Genomic DNA, 223 nt, shown 5'->3' with positions numbered 1-223 from the left:
TGCGTGAGGCGCAGTTGAGCGAGAGACCAACAAAACTCCTTGTAACACCAAAGATGAATGTAAGGCAAGAATTATGGCAGGATTCACCAACTTAAACAGGGAAACCGTCCAGAAGAGTTGCAAGAGATTGCAAAGTCGTCTGGAAGCCGTGGTTGAAGCCAATGGCGATTGTATTGAATAAATTTACTCTGTAATTTTGATAAATATATCTGTTAAAATGAGA

Source organism: Octopus bimaculoides, chromosome 3 (genome assembly GCF_046866305.1).
Source record: "Octopus bimaculoides isolate indiv1 chromosome 3, ASM4686630v1, whole genome shotgun sequence".
Classification (NCBI taxonomy): domain Eukaryota; kingdom Metazoa; phylum Mollusca; class Cephalopoda; order Octopoda; family Octopodidae; genus Octopus; species Octopus bimaculoides.
This window is presented reverse-complemented; position numbering follows the sequence as displayed.